This window comes from Dasypus novemcinctus, chromosome 27, assembly GCF_030445035.2.
Source record: "Dasypus novemcinctus isolate mDasNov1 chromosome 27, mDasNov1.1.hap2, whole genome shotgun sequence".
In the NCBI taxonomy this organism is placed as follows: domain Eukaryota; kingdom Metazoa; phylum Chordata; class Mammalia; order Cingulata; family Dasypodidae; genus Dasypus; species Dasypus novemcinctus.
The window spans coordinates 13121507-13138324 of NC_080699.1; positions in this window are offsets into that span (position 1 = coordinate 13121507).

Genomic DNA, 16818 nt, shown 5'->3' on the forward strand with positions numbered 1-16818 from the left:
GTCAAAAAGGTCACTCTTTCTAATGTCCTATTGGCCCTTCTGAGTGGGGTGCATGAGGATGGGTGCCCTGGTTTAGAAAAATGACCTGATCAAAGTTCCCTGAGAAATTTTAACAAGGTCAAAGCCATGACCACTCAACTGCATGGGTTCAGGAGAGCTCAGTGCTGTCCTGACTTAGAGCTGGAAAGTCCATCTCTGCCACTCACATCCCAATGATGCTTGTTTCTGCCCTATTAGAAATGTGGAAAATGATTTAGCTGAATGAAGTATGATTTGTACCTTACTAGATAATGATGCAATAAGTGCATTAACATGAATTGCCTCCATTTGTTTCTTTCCTTTCCTCTTTAGAGTAAAATACCAATAGGCCTTCTACCAAGGTGTGTCTATCCAAAGTGCTCAGACACATAGCATAAAACTCTTGTATAGCAGTTCTAGCTAACAGAACTTTCTGCAATGATGGAAATATTCAATACCTGCCTTGTCCAATACGACAGTTCCCAGGCACATGCAACAATTGCCCACCTGAAATGTGGTTAGTGCAACTGAAACCTGCCATTTTATTTCATTTTAATTACTTTTTTAAATGTTTGTGTTTTTTTTAAAGGAGATACCCGGTATTGAATCCAGGACCTCGTACATGGGAAGCAGGTGCTTGATCACTGAGCTACAACTCTTCCCTTAATTGTAATTTTGTAATTACTTTTTCTTTTTAAGATTTATTTTATTATATATTTCTCTCCCCATCCCCCATCCATTTGCTGTGTGTTCTTCTGTGTCTGCTTGCATTCTTGTCATGTGGCACCGGGAAACTGTGTTGCTTTTTCTGTTGCATCATCTTGCTGCATCAGCTCTCCGTGTGTGTGGTGCCACTCCTGGGTGGGCTGCGCTTTTTTCATGTGGGGCAGCTGTCCTTGTGGGGTGCACTCCTTGTGCATGGGGCACCTCTATGCGGGGGACACTCCTGCGTGATATGGCACTCCTTGTGCGCGGCAGCACTGTGCATGGGCCAGCTCACCACACAGTCCAGGAGGCCCTGGTATCAAACCCTGGATCCTCTGTAGATAGGCAGATACTCTATCAGTTGAGCCATAATCACTTCCCAATTGTAATTACTTTGAATTTAAATAGTCACATGGCTACCATTAAATAACACAGTTCAAGAGGGAAAAAACTCTTTTAAAGTGACCAAGATTTCCAATATAAGGGACTAGAAATGGGTGAAAAACATATGAAGCTAATTCTTCTCAACCTTTTATTCTAAAACGTGCCCAACAAACAAACAAAAACAAAATGGACTTTTAGCTCTGGAGCATCTGGTGACATGAATTTTTCTGATTTACACAGTTTTCAACGAGTGGCATGCTATATCTGATCATTTAAATTTGAAAATAAGGTTTAAAATTATTTTTTAAGGAAAACTGGTACATGAAGAAGATGTTTCACAGACTCCCAGCATTTCACCTTATACCTTCACAGGACACACACTTCACCTTGAGAAGCACAGCATTAAATGATGAGCCAAAGGTAACGCCAGATTGGCGCTCAAGAAAATGCAGCTTCTCTGGCCTCAGCCAGCATCCCTGCCTTCTTGGCCCAGGCCCCCAAAGCTCACTACCTTCCCTTTGCAAATGGAAGAGAGTAGAAGCAACTTGGGTGCTAAATCCCACCAGGATTGGAGAAAATCCTCAAGATATCTGCCATGGAAAGCTTTGTAACTCTTTTATGAATAAATGAGCCTGAAAAATAGACACACTGTCCAAAGCCTGGGCAGGCCTTCCCTTACAGCAGTGCAAAGCAGCTCTTGTCCCCTGCAGAACAAGGCGCTCCCTCCTCGGCACTTCAGTGGCCCTTTTCATGAGACACTCAAAGCTGTTATGTTCCTGGGAACCTCTGGTTAACCAGAATGAACTTGGCTCACAATTTTTATTCACAACAAGGTATAATTGTAAATTAGCTTCCCCTACAATATAAAGGGAGTTTGTTAAATCATATGTTTTTATATATACATAGAAAAAGAGTTTGCTGCTGAATGGAGTTAGTATATGTGTGATCATGCTACCAAGCAGGAAGTTCAGAGTGTTCTGGGAGGTATGAAACAGAGGAGCCAACCTTGTTTGTAGGGCTCGAGACTGCCTCTGTCACTATCACATTAAAGCAGAAGCTTGATGTTTCAATAGGATTTGGTGTCCTTAATGATACTGCAGGGTCAGATGCTGGACTTTGTATATCCTGCCATAACCCACTGAATGTACTGGGTGAGAGTACAAACTACAGGGCAAACTGTTATCTGTGTGGTGCAGCAGTGCTCCAAAATGTGTTCACCGAGTGCGACGAGTGTGCCGCAGTGATGGGGGAGGTTGCTGGTGTGGGAGGAGAGGGGTGGGGGGTGGGGGTATACAGGAACCTCTTATATTTTTAGTGCAACATTTTTTGTGTGGTGTATATATCTTCAAAAAAAATACAATTTACAAAAATGATGTGGTGGGGGTGGGGAGTGGGTTATATGGGAACGTCTTATGTTTTTTTGTTTTTTTATGTTTTTTAATATAACATTCCTTGTGATCTATTAACTTTTAAAAAATTTTTAATGGAAAAAAAATAAAGGAATAAAATATCTAATAAATTTACACATACAAAAAAAAAAAAGGATTTGGCAAGGTATATAAGGGAAAGAAGAGCATTCCAGGACAGAGGAGTAACAAACAGCATGTGTGAAGAACAAATGTCAAGAGAGAGTCCGTGTGCATGATGCATTTAAGTTGTTAAAAGAAGTTCTGAATGTTGAAGTTACTGAGAGAAAGGAAGATTGGTGCATGCTAAGGTCGTATATGTAGAAAAGGAAATATGTGATTGGAGAGTACCCTGGTATTCAGCTACTCAAGTTGTCCAGCCTGGTTCTGGACGCAATCCAATGTGTTTGGTCATTATGGAGGTCTTTGCTCTGGAAATGCTTCCCATTCATTTATTGGAATCATGATCTGCTTGGCAGATTGCAGGCTCTTCTCCACCTCTTTCATGTAGGCCGTAATTCATCTGCAGAATGCCTCTCCCATGTGGCTCTGTAGTTGTTGGTTTGTATGCATTAAAAATCTGGAATAACCTCAAATTGAATTGTGTTTTGGAGTCACCAACAATTCCCTTTCAGAGGCAACAATGCAGGGTCAGGATGTGTATCCTCCTGAATGAGACCGTTCCAGCAGGATTAAATAGGAGACATCTCTTGGGTTTTGATGGCATATTAATAAGAGAAAAAAGATTACTGTGTCCTGCTGCCTGAAAAGGAGTGTAATAAGTACCTGCCCAACATGTTTCCCTGTGAATGGGCTCTAATAGTATGACAGGGATGCTGTTCTTCCCAGCCTCTCCGAGATGCTGGTCTTCTCAGAGGAAATTCTCTCTAGACCTCTAAAAAGGTGAGGTTATTAGAATTCACCCTCTGTGATTAGGTAGGAGGCTCAGTGTTTCACAGCACACCACATGGCACGGAGAGAGGGTGAGGTTATGAAAGTAAACCAGAGGGAAGCGGCTGTGGCTCAATCAGTTGGGCTCCCGCCTACCACATGGGAAGCCCTGGGTTCGCGTCCCGGGGCCTCCTTGTGAAGGCAGGCTGGCCCATGCACCAAGGAGAGCAGAAGGCCCGTGCGCCATGGATAGCTGGCACAGCAAGATGATACAACAAAAGGGAGATGCAGATACAGAAAAACGCGCAGCAAATGGACACAGAGAAGAGACAGCAAAAGAAAAGGAACAAGCTGCAAGGGGGGGTAATAAATAAATAAATAAATCTTTTTTTAAAAAAAAGTAAACCAGAACAGAGCTGGATAAAGAACTCTGGTTTTCTACTTTATGGACACTGCTTAAGCCAGAAGGCCAATCGCTGTGCTGATTGGTTGATTGCTTAGCACAGAAGGAGTGGGAGTAATTTTTATTTTTTAATACTTTCCAGGGTTTTTAATTAGTAATTATTACTTTCATAGACAAAAATTGCTGCATTAAAAATATTGAGTCTGAAAGAGAACACAGACCTCTGCTGGCTATTTTTCCACCTGGGGATGAAAGTGATCCTATCTCCACCTTTCTTTGATAACAATAATTAGCTTCACTAAGGTTCTGTGGAAATCTCATTATCTCCTTTTACAGATGATGAGACAGGCTCAGAGGTGATAACTAACTTGCTCCAGGCCATGTGCTAATTAGCAGCATAGTAAAGAGTCAAACCCAAGTATACCTGATTCCAAAGTCTTTGCTTTTACTCTTAACTGCACTGCCAGATCTAGGTTTGCTGTGTTGGCAAATTACAGTTGAGTCAGTAAGGCCATCCGTACCCTGGATTCCATATATATTCCCTCTAATTCTTTCAGCTGCAAATAACTCAAACTAGCTCAATGAAAAAGGAATTTTATTGACTCACGTAACTAGAAGTCCAAAAAGAGGATTGGCTTTATATAAACTTGGGACTCTGACTTCATTTCTTGTCTATCTTGGTTGGCCCTTCTCCATACGTAAATTTCCCCCTCATTCTCTCTTCCTTCAAGGTCTTAAGCTATCTGACGAATGATGCCCCATTCCCAATCATCTGTACCAAAAGACCTAGTTTCCAACTACTCTCTCTTCGAAGTGAGGAAGTTTCTTCCCCAGAACCCACCAGCAAGCTTCTCCTTATATCTCACTGGCCAGCATTTCTAAGGGCTTCTCGCCCTTGAACCAATCATTTATGCTGGAGTCAGTTCTCCAAACAACCTAACTGCAAGCCACTGAAAGGGGTGTGCCTCTCCAAATATCACAGTGTCCCTTACATTATACAAGAGAACATTTTGCTCAAATTAAAAGTGATATTCTCTAGGAATTTATATTTATATACATGTATATCTCCAGGTAATTATATGTGTACAACTTTATGAAGTTCTTTGGAGTTCTGCCATTTTCACACTTAGGCCTTAAGCAGTCTTCAGCAGTGCCAGCCTCAGCCGCAGGAGATGAAGGGAACCTTTAAATACTCTCGAAGGGCTCTTCTAACTTTCATACTATGCCTTATGTTGGCAATCAACTAACCTAGGCCTATCATTTTCTCTTCAGTATGCAATGGCATTCAGCAACAGCCAAAGAATTCAGCAAAACAGAAACAGATATAGAAGAATACAGTATAAAATAAAGGTGGAGTTTCAAATAATTTGGAGAATTATGAATTATTCAATTCATGGTGTTGGAACATCTATGGAGCAATGTAATAGGAGCCTAACTTCACACCATATTAAAATACATTCAAGATAAAATTAAATAAAAGCACAAAGAAAAAACGTATAGGTGAATTTTTTAATAATCTTAATTAAGGAAAGCTTTTCTAAGTATTTCATAAAAGGCAAAAATAATAATAAAAGATTAATAAATTTGATTAATTCTTTTAAACTTAAAAAACCCATAAACAAAATTAAAAGCCAAAGTACTAACTGCATATTCATAATAGGTATTACATGGGAATATAATACATATGTATAAAATACCTATGACTTTATTACAGTGTAAAAATCTTAGAAATCAATAAAGAAAAGACACTGCAATATAAACATGGTAAATGGGAAAATCAAAAAAGAAAACTTTAAGTGCCTAAGAGACATACAAGAGCCTGCATAACAGGGGTTCTTAACAAGGGGTCTATAAGCTTGAATTAAAATTCAGAAAAACATTCTTGTGGGGACGTGCTGTTGCAGGTATATTTATTAAATAATAAGTGTATTTATTAAATACTATACTTATTAAATAAGTGTGGACTTAGATAGGGTCTGTGGTTTTTAACAGACTGGCAAAGGGGTCCATGGAACAAAAATGGTTAAGAGGCCCTGCTGTACAAGCTCACTGGTTTTTAATAAATTCAATTTTTTTAAAAATGTTACTATTTACTTTTTTTTTTAGAGGTAGCAGGAATTGACCCCAGGACCTTGCACAAAGGAAGCATGAGATCAACCACTCGCCAGTGAGAGTTGGTTTTTTCGTTTGTTTTTGTTTTTAGGAAATACCAGGAATTGAACCCATTACTTTGTACATGGGAAGCAGGCACTCAATCAGTTGAGCGACATCTGCTCCCCACTATTTACTTTTCAAATTGAAAAAGATTTTCTAATAATAATTTTCAGTATTTGTATGGAAACGAAAAACAATCTAAATGTTTGGCAGTAGAAGGTTGCACATTCCCCAAAATGTAATACTATTGCATTTGTGTTAAAATTTTGCATACTTTAAAAGAATTTTTAATGGCCTGGAAAAGTGTTCATAATATATTATATGAAATAGCTGGATTTAAAACCATAAGGAGGGGTTCCAGGAAGATGGCATCAGAGTAGTTCTGCATGGCTCAACTCTCTTACAAAAATGATGGGGAAAGGGCAGAAGCTGTCCAAACCAGCTGTTTTGGAGGTCTACAGACAAGGGGGAGGCCACACATTATCCAGGAAGGAGTAGGACAGATAGACAAAGAGGCCAAAATGAAAACTGTGAGTTACTCTCTCCCATGGCAGGAAGTGGTGCCATCCCCCACCCTCTAGGTGAACAGCCTTGGTAAACCTGTGCTGAGAAAGAAGCAGTTGTTTTCCTCCCTAGGAAGTGGGCAGGTACAGCAGAAGGCAGCGCATGGTCTCTCTTCAGCAAGTTTAAGCAACAGGTCTGAGCTTCGAATCCTTACTCTAATTAGTGTGGAAAAACCAGGCAGAGGAGTTTGGAGGAGACACCTCTGTGGAAAGGTCCACCAAAGAGCACCATCTCCTCACAGGCCAGGAAGGTGAAGGGAAAAAGAAGGCTGCTTGGTGTCTCTCCTGCCCCAATCCTCAGGCCCCCTTAGATCTGGTCCACACCCCATTTGTGAGTCTGGCACTGTTTTGATCATTTAAACAGGACAATTTTATAGATTTAGAAGAGTTGAACCAAAAAGCAAAGAAGAGCCATGAAACAAAACACTCAACAGAACAATACTAGGCAAAAGAGAGAAATTGACCATCAGAGTAAACTCACTAACATAATCTGATGCCTAGCTATCACCGAAATCTTACCAGCCATTCTAAGAAATAGGAAGATATGGCCCAGCCACAGGAACAAATTAAAATTCCTGACAAGACAAAGGATTATAACAACTAACCAATGATGTCCACAAGAATCTCCTAAATCAATTCAAGGAGTTGAAGGAAATTATGGCTAAAGAGATAAAGAATTTTAAGAAGACGCAGGTGAGCATAAAGAACAATTTGAAAGCTTGCAAACAAAAGTAACAGAGCTTATGGGAATGACAGACACAAAGGATGAAATTTAAAATGCATTAGAAAGAGCAGAGGTGGCTCAAGCCATTGGGCACCTCCCTCCCATATGGGAGGTCCCAGGTTCAGTTCCCAGTGTTTCCTAAAAGGAAGATGAGCACACAGTGAACAGACACAGAGAGCAGACAGTGAGTACAAAACAACGGGGGGGGGGGGGGGGAGTTGAATGGCAGGGGGGTGTGCGGAATAAATAAATAGGCATTATTATAAAAAAATACATTAAAGACATACAAGAGCAGATTTGAAACGGCAGAATAGATAAGCAAACTGAAAGAGCATCTGAACTTGAAAAGAAAAAAAAACAAAGAAAAGAATGGAAAAATATAGTACAGGGTGTCAGGGAACAGAATGACAACATGAAACATGCAAGTATGTGCATTATGGGTGTCCCAGAAGAGAAGAGGATGGAGAAGGGGGAGAAAGAATATCTGAGGAAATAATGACTGAAAGTGTCCCAACCCTTATGAAAGACAAATATTAATATACAAGGACAACATACTCCAAAGAGAATAAATCCAAATAGACATAATCTAAGACACATATTACTCAGAGTGCCAAATGCTAGAGATAGAATTCTGAAAGCAGCAAGATAAAAGCAATTTATCAGATACAAGGGCTCAGTAAGACTAAGTGTTGACTTCTTATCAAACACCATGGAGGCAAGAAGGCAGTGGTATGATATATTTAAAATACTGGGGGGAAGAACTGCCAGCCAAGAATTCTTTATCCAGAAAAACTGTCCTTCAAAAATAGGCTGAGTTTAAAGTTTTCACAGATAAACAGAAACTGAGAGATTTCATCTTGCTTTATAAGAAATTTTAAAGGGAGTGATGTACCCTCAAAGAAAAAGACAGGAGCAAAAGGCTTGGAGAAGACTGTAGAAATGAAGATTATTAGTACGGGTAACTAGAAAGAAGGGTAAAAAGACATAATAATGAGATCTGACATAAGAAAGGTAAAGGATAAAATGGTTGAAGTAAATAATGCCTTTACAGTAATAACATTGAAAGTTAATGGATTGAACTCCCCAATCAAAAGTCACAGGTAGCCAGAATGGATTAAAAAAAAAAAAAAAATGAGCCCTCTATATGCTGTCTACAAGAGACTTACTTGCCTTAGATGAAAGGACACAAGTAGGCTGAAAGTGAAAGGTTGGAAAAAGATATACCATGCAAAAAGTAACCAAAAAGACCTGGAGTAGCTACACTAATCTCAGACAAAATAGACTTTAAAGGCAAAACTGCTGCAAGAGAGGAGTAATGACATTATACATTAATAAAAGGGTCAATTCACTAAGAAGAAATAACAATAAATATTTATGTACCTAACCAGGGTGCCCCCAAAATATGTGAGGCAAACACTGACAAAACCGAAGGGAGAAATAGATGCCTCTACAGTAATAGACCGAGAATTCAATACACCACTCTCATCAATGGAGAGAACATTTTGAAAGAGGATTCATGAGGAAACAGAGAGTTTGAATAATAAGATAAATGAACTAGACCTAGCAGACATATATAGAATACTGTACCCTAAGACAGCAGGATATACATTCTTAAGTGCTCATGGATCTTTCTCTAGAATACACAAAACAGGTCTCAAAAAATTTAAAATGATTGAAATTATACAAAGCATTTTCTTTGATCATAATGGAATAAAGCTAGAAATCATTAACTGGAGGGGAATGGGAAAATTCACAAGTACATGAAGGTTAAACAATGCACTCTTAACCAATCAGTGGGTCAAAGAAGAAACTGCAAGATAAATCAACAAATATTTCAAAACAAATGAAAACAAGAGCACAACATATTAAAATCTATGTGGAAGAAGACTTGGCCCAATGGATAGGGCGTCTGCCTACCACATGGGAGGTCTGCGGTTCAAACCCTGGGCCTCCTTGACCCGTGTGGAGCTGGCCCATGCACAGTACTGATGCATGCAAGGAGTGCTGTACCACGCAGGGGTGTCTCCCACATAGGGGAGCCCCATGCGCAAGGAGTGTACCCCATAAGGAGAGCTGCCCAGTGCAAAAGAAAGTTCAGCCTGCCCAAGAATCATTCCACACACAAAGAACTGACACAACAAAATGACGCAACAAAAAGAAACACAGATTCCTGGTGCAGCTGATAAGGATGGGAGTGGTCACAGAAGAAAACAGCGAATGGACACAGAGAGCAGACAACTGGGGGGGGAGGGGAAAGGGGAGAGAAATAAATAAATAAATCTTTTTTAAAATAATGAATAAAATAAAATCTATGGGATACAGTGAAGGCTGTGTTGGGAGGGAAATTTATACCCCTAAATGCTAACATTAAAAAAGAAGAAAGAGCTAAAAATCAAAGACCTAACTGCACACTTGGAGGAACTGGAAAAAGAAGAGCAAACAAATCCCAAAGAAAGCAGAAAGTAAGAAAAAGCAAAGATTAGGACAGAAATAAATGAAATGGAGAAAAAAAAAACAACAATAGAGGGAATCAAGAATACTGAAACTTGGTTATTTGAGAAGATCAACAAAATCAGCAAATCCTTAGCTAAACCGACAAAGAAAAAAAGAAAAGATGCAAATAAAATCAGAAATGAGAGGGGAGACACTACTACTGATGCCACAGAAATAAGAAGATCATGAGAAGATACTATGGCCAACTGTATGACAACAAATTAGATAACTTACATGTCAAAGGCTGCTAATGCAAAGTATCAGAAATATGTTGGCTTTTATAATGGGAGTTTTATTAGGGGAAAATCTTACAGTTCTGAGGCTGTACAACGTCCAAACCACACACTGTCAGAGAAGCTTTCTCACCAAAGTCAAATTCTGGTGATCCTGAGTCCTCCTATGTGGTGAAGCAAGATGGCAGCCAATCTCTGCCAAGGTCTCTCAGCCTTCCTCTCAAGGCTTACCAACTAGCTGAACTCAGCTGTGTCTCTTTAGCCTTGAGCTACTTCATTTCTAGACTCTCTTCCAGGCCCCTCTCTCCTCTTTTCTTTTCAGGCTCTAGCATACCCTTTAGTATTTCCTGAAAATCTGGTCTCTTGCTTAGAAATTCTCTCAGTCTCTTTATCTGGGAATATTCTAATCTTGCCCTCATTTTTGAAAGACAATCTTGCTAGATATAAGATTCTTGGCTGGAAGTTTTTCTCTTGTAGTATCTTAAATATATCAGACCACTGTCTTCTTGCCTCCATGGTTTCTGGTGAGAAAGCAGCACTTAATCATATTGGGTATCCCTAAATGTTATGTTTTGCTTTTTTCTTGCTGTTCTCAGAATTCTCTCTTTGTCTTTGGCATTTGACATTCTGATGAGTATGTGTCATGAAGTCGGTCTATTCGGTTTTTTTCGGATGGGAATATGTTGTGCTTCTTGGACATGGATATCTATGGCCTTCAATAGGGTTGGGAAATTTTCTACCATTATCTCTTCAAATATCCCTTCTATCCCTTTTCCCTTCTCTTCTCCTTCTGGGACAGCCATGACATGTATGTTTTACACATCTTTTGTTGTCATTTAGTTCCCTGAGACCTTGTTCAATTTTTTCCATTCTTTTCTTCATCTGTTCTTTTGTATGTTCACTTTCAGAGGTCATTTCCTCTGCCTTTCTTCTACCTCCTCAAATCTGCTGTTATATGATTCCAAAGTTTTTAAAATTTCATTTATTGTACCTTTCATTCCCATAAGGCATGCTATTTTTCTATGTATGCTTTCAAATTCTTCTTTGTGTTCATCTAATGTCTTCTTAATATCCTTAATCTCTTTAGCCATCTCATTGAATTTATTAAGGAGATTTGTTTGAACATTTATGACACCAGTTGTCTCAACTTCTTTATGTCATCTGGAGACTTATCTTGTTCCTTTAACTGGGCCATAGTTTCTTGGTGTGAATTGTAATTTTTTGTCAGTGTCTTCGCATTTGGCTTACTAGAGTATTTATTCTGGGTGCAGTTTTTCCCTTTAGGGTAGGGCTTCCTGCCCTTTCTCCCTTGCTGGTTGTGCAGTAAGAGCCAAGGCTACAGTTGGTGCTGTAAGCGATGGAGGCTCAAGCTGCCCTCATTGTGCCAGGGACCAATGAAGCTTCTTCCAACTTTCTCCTTTGCCAGAGGTAGGGACAGTTACAGCTGTGTGGGAAAATCCAAATGCAGGCCTAGACTGTATTTGCCTGAGACTGATGAAGCTTCACATCCCTTTCTCCCTTGCCTGTGATGGGGGTGGAACTTCAGGTATGGGCAGCAATCTATGCAGTGCAGGTGCAAGATGACTGCAGTTACCCCAGTAGACTTCTGATTTTCAGTCTGTGCCAGTCATAGTTACCTGCAGTTACCTGGATAGGCTGGTGCAAGGCTCCTCAGCCTCTCCCCTCCAGAGGTAGGGCTGAAGCCTAGACTAGGGCTGCAAGCTGATCTGGGTTGGAGAAACTGGTTCCTCCCATCATTGAGATTTTTGGTCAACCCAGCTTCCAGCAACCCCAGCTCAGGCTGGGGGTGGAGTCAAAATGGGGGCCACCACCCTCTTTCTGACCTGGGCAGATTCACACCCCAGCTGTTCCCAACATTATATCTTAGCCAGCTGAGTCTACCAATCAGTAGCCAAAATCAGCAGCCAACCATGTTCTCCCCTGTTTTTGGGAAATGGAGCTTCCAATTCCAGCCACAGAATAGCTCCTGGGGTGGCTCATGCCACCAGGGTAAGATAATCACTGGCCTCCGGGTCTTGGCCAGTAATTTCCCGGAGAGGCTGGCGCAGGTCCCCGCAGCTTCCTGCCTGCTGGAGGTGGCACTGGGGCCTAGGCCAGAGCTGCAATCTGACCTGGATGAAAGAAGTCAGTCCCCACCAGCACTGGAATTTTCAGCCTGCCTCACTTCCCCTCGTGCCAGGTGCACAGTTAAGATAGCGGCTCCCAGCCTCTTTCTGGCTTGAACAAGCTCAAATGTTTGCTGTCCTCAGGATTGTACTTTAGCCCATTGAATTTACTCATCAGTAGCTGAAATTGGTGCCCAACCATCTCTTTCTCCCCCATTTTTAGGAAGTGGAGCTTTCAATTTCATCCATGGAACAGCTCTTGAGGTGGCTTGTGCCTCCAGTGGAAGATGGGCACCAGCCTCTGAGGCATGGAGCCTCTACTCATGAGTCTTCTCTGCAGATGGGCAGTCTCCTCCTTCCATTCCTTCAAGTATGTGGTAAGATGCTCTTCTGGCCTCCTGGAGCCCCCAAACAGGTGCTCAGTTAGCTCCAGAGAGCTCTGGGTGTTTGCTAACTGCCCTGTAGCAGGAGCTGATTCTAGGAGCTCCTTACTATGCCACCATCTTGCTGGTTCTCATCAATAAGCTTTTAAAGGTACTATTTTGCAAATCCTTTAATCAGCTGTTCATTGGGCATATTTAATCCTACTTGTAATTCAATTCTGGGGAAGACCAGGAGAAACTGCAGATTGAATAGGTGAACTCATCATACCAGCTATTCAGTGCATCTGGATGTGGGCTGTGAAATCCTGTGAGGTGGCCCTTGACTTCCTTTGCTTCCTTGCCCTAAGACTACATTCTCAAAACACCACAAACCAGGCCTCACCCTGCTTTAGTCCCCATTCACGGCCTCTTCATCAGAGTAGCTTTCCTATATTCCAATGTCAGGTGGCATCTTCAGCTGCAAACTGCTTCCCTGATGATGGCAGATTTATTGCATTTGAAGGTGAAGGTTCTATAAACTTCAGTTAGGGCCAGACAGAATTCTACCAAAGCTTTATAATAGTTCAGCAGGAATATGAGTCATTCAATTCAATATTATGGAAGTTTCACAAAGGATTTCTTACTTCTGTGAACGACAAACATAACAAAGGCCTATAAAATAAATGACAGTAACCTGCCAAGCCTTATTTCTCTCTACTAGAATTGGTCAGATTGTCCCCCATGGGGCTTGAGGTAAATGTTCTGCACACTGCCTTTCAAGGGTTATGGTGCTTTGTATTTGCCTCTAGGGTTATGATGTGAAGAGGGTCAAGACATTTTCCAGAAATCACAAAGGATCCAGTTAAGTCAGATTGTTTTCTGGAGAGAAAAACATGACAGCTTTTCTGAACCATCCCCTTACCATCCCTCAGAGTTCCCTAGAGCAAGGAGAGCAGACAAGCCCAAGCCTGCTTCTTGAGCATGAGGTCACCAGGAACTCACACAGCCATCTGGCCGGTGCTGATGATGCTGTGGTGTAGTGGGCCTTCTGTCGAGAGAGAAGCTCAAGAATTGGGTGGTCTGGCCTCATCTAGTCCAGTTTCTTGGTTTATAGCCTAGTGACCAGAAGTGGACCAGAGTGGAGGATATAAATCATGAAAGGGTTTGAGTAAAAGATTATTATAAGGGTTCTGTTCATGCTAATACCAGAAGGAAATAAGGTTTTCTGTTTCTTTCTCATGTACATCCTTGTTTGACAATCCATGCATTCACTTAAACACTGAAGAGGTAGAGCAAGAAGAGTATGTGAGGAAGCCAATCAGAGCATGAAGTAACTCTTCGCTAACCAACATGCTTGATCCGTAAATACTTCCAAGACCCTCAGGAGTCAATCGTCAAACTCTGTAATAGCTTACCTTTATCTAAGTGTATATGTAAATAAATTCATATTTACATTTATTATTTAAAATTTTCTAAGTTAAACAGAAAACCCTGAGAGAATAAATGACTTGTTTGGTTAGCAGCAGAGGCAAGCTTGGAAGCCAGGCAGGGGTTTTTTCCTGATCTACATTCATCAGTGAATGAGGGAGATACTATCACGTACACTGTCTTTTGAGTGAGAAAAATATCTGTGGAAGATAGGACAATGTAAGTCTTCAGAATCAAGGTTTATCATTTTAATGAGCATCAACTATATGCAGGGCATTGGGATAAGTACTTTAGATGTTACAAATACAAACAGGATGTTCCCATCTCTCTCAAGGAGGGAATTAGTTTATAAGAGAGAGTAATATACCTAAATAACCTGAATACAAGAAAGATAGTGACATCATAACCAAAGTCCAAACAAGGTTTAAGAGATATACTTGAGGGAAGCACCCAGCTCTTTGGGGACAGTTTGTCACAAGGAACCACCCCACAGGCCCATGGGTTGATCAGCCTTGGCTCATATGTGACCAGAGAAGGGGATCCCTTGGTTGCCCCATCAATTTTTCTTAGGGGGGCTGTAGACAAGCTGGCCCATGACCGACCTAGCTATACACCAGGATTGGTGGGAGAAAAAAAAGCTTGGAATCTCAGTCTAAAAGGTTGGTTTTACTACTATAAACAATTTTTTTTTTAATTTTTAAGGAATTAGGATGCTATCAGTCTCTAGTGTCCTTGAAATGACTTTCTTTGAACCAAGAAATAATCGTCTACTTCATTGGAAAACAAAATGAACCATGCAAATGGAAATTGTGAGTTACTCATTTGGAGACTAATTGGGGGGAGAAAACAAAGTCTGCATTTGAATGTGCATCTGCTTAAAAGCAGAGTTGTTGTGATAAAGCCAAGTATGTTTTCGATCCTTTTTTAACATTCCTCCTCAGGCTTTTTAAGCAGATGAAATGTAACTGTAAATCCAAGAGCATCTTCCTTATTGCTACCAGGACCCAATGGAACTAAGGCATCTAAGCTTCTTAAAGAAAATTTAAGAGCTCCCTGGGATTGTGCTGCCATAGAGGCACAATCTGTGAATTTTGTGAATCCATCACTGGTGTTGCATTATTGCCTCTAGCCCAATTTATTCACAATCTTCATGTCTTTAAAGGAGAAATGTACTATCATTTGAACATCAGAAACCTTAGCTCCAAGCATCTTCCCATTTAAAACATTGTTTCTACTTTCTCTGATACCTTCTCTTTCTTTCCTCACCATCCAACTCACCCTTTCCTCAGAGCCAAGTAAATTGTCAAGGCTAGAATCCATCTATCGGCTGCTACTTCCTCCCCCGGCCTTCCTATCCAAATTCCTCCTAAGGAGCAAACTGATGTTATCTTCAGGGCTGGAAAAGAGAGAGGCAGGATGCCCAAGCCTGGCCTTCTCACAGAAGGACCACCAAGAGATTAGTCCTCGGTGCAGCAAATTCTGATCATTTTATTTGTTTGCCTGATGATCAGTCACATTTTGGGATCTGATTCTTGCTATACAAGTTCATAGGACTGATTTAACTTAGAAAACAACTTACTGGTGACTGTCATGCAGATTCACAGAGCAGGACACAATCCTCCCTCCATCCCTGCCACCTCAACTCCAGCTGTTAAATTACCTGGGAAACCAACATGTCACCAGATTGGTGGCAAAGCATGAAATCTAAACAAAGGGGTCCTGGGTGATGCCACAGGTTTTATCCATGCTTCCCTAGGCAGTGCTGCTTTAACATGACTAGGAAACTCATGTCTGCCAGACATAGGTGCCTCTCGGCCTCTGACAGTGACAGACTAGAAATCACAAATTCTTACCAAACACTTGCTTTTTTCAATGTTCCTTAACAGTCACCAAAGACTTCTGTCATTACAACACACCTTCAAGATAGACATGTCGCTATTTCCAAGATGACAGCTTATCTTCCATTAGTTACATTCTACATTGATGCCTTCCTTTTTTGGGGGGGAACCTTAAATCCCTGGCTGGGAGCTAAGGAGCTCCCTAATCTTATCAGGGATACACATCTGAATCATGTCTTCCTGAGAAGATTTCCACAGATAAGTAATATTATTCATTTATGGTGTTTCTGTTAGTTTCATTTCAGAAATGGTCATTTCCTTAGTCTCCAAATAGTTGGCGTGTACATGATTCTGAATCCACAGAACCAGTTCACATGTCTCCAGTGCACATATGGTGCTGGGACTGGGCTGTGGGATGGGAGGCAAAATAGGAGAGAGAAAATTCTTGCCTTCAATAAATGTATACTCTGGCAGTACAAAACATCTACAAAGCAAAAGATTTAATTTTGTATTAAACATGATATGGCATGCCGAAGGAGGGATGCAGCGGTGGACGACCCTGAGAGGGCGGGGACCCCACACTCTTAATCCCCGCAGTGGGTTGAATAGCCCCCCAAACATGTAGGAGGCCTGACCCCCAGTCCCTGTGGATGAGCCCTTACTTGGAAAACGGCTCTCTGCAGATTACAGGTAAGGATCTCGAGGTGACATCACCCCAGAGCGGCCAAGTGGGCTCTAAACCCAGTGACCAGTGTCCTTAAAGAGCTGGAGAAGCCAGAGGAGATGGCCACAGGGGCGGAGACTGCACTTCGCAGCTCCGAGGAACCCTTGGGGCTGCCAGAAGCTGGGAGAAAAAAGGGAAGGATTTCCCCCTAAACCTTCAGAGGGAGCTCAGCCCTGCCCACACCCTCACTGCAGACTTCTGGCCTCCAGAAGTATCGGCAAAAACCTGTCTGTTGTATGAACCAGGACTGTGGTAATTTGTTACAGAAGCCACAGGCGCTAACACCATCCCTTGCCCTGGGATACCCTGAGGCCCCCCAGCGCCCCCAGGTCTCAGCTCTGACACACTTCCTCTGATGTCCCACTC